The sequence below is a fragment of the Prunus persica genome, chromosome G5, assembly GCF_000346465.2.
Source record: "Prunus persica cultivar Lovell chromosome G5, Prunus_persica_NCBIv2, whole genome shotgun sequence".
Taxonomy (NCBI): Eukaryota; Viridiplantae; Streptophyta; class Magnoliopsida; order Rosales; family Rosaceae; genus Prunus; species Prunus persica.
The window spans coordinates 2,193,465-2,193,880 of NC_034013.1; positions in this window are offsets into that span (position 1 = coordinate 2,193,465).

Genomic DNA, 416 nt, shown 5'->3' on the forward strand with positions numbered 1-416 from the left:
GGGTGGGTGAGGAATGGCACATTGCTCTTATTAATATGAGTTCATGAATGAAGAGTTATTAGGAGAGTTATGAATATGAAAGGTTTAAAAGAAGTAATGTGACATTATCCAATCATTATGAAGTGATTCCTATAAATACCTTATTGATCGCATTTGAATTGTATGAATCAAACAAAATAGATTTGTATCGAAGTATCAACTGAAAGGATTTTTATGAAGTAAGTCTATGTAGGAGCTATGTGTAGCCTTCGGCCTTCACATCTCTAAAATTACTTTTGTTGAAGTTAGCCTTAGTCAACCCTCCCTCAAGAGTGTTCCTCAGTTGATAATGGTGTTTAGTGATGTATTCTGACCTCATTTGGAGTAGTCAAGTAGGGGTAAGAGCATTTACAATCATGCTCCCTATTTTTTAGTTA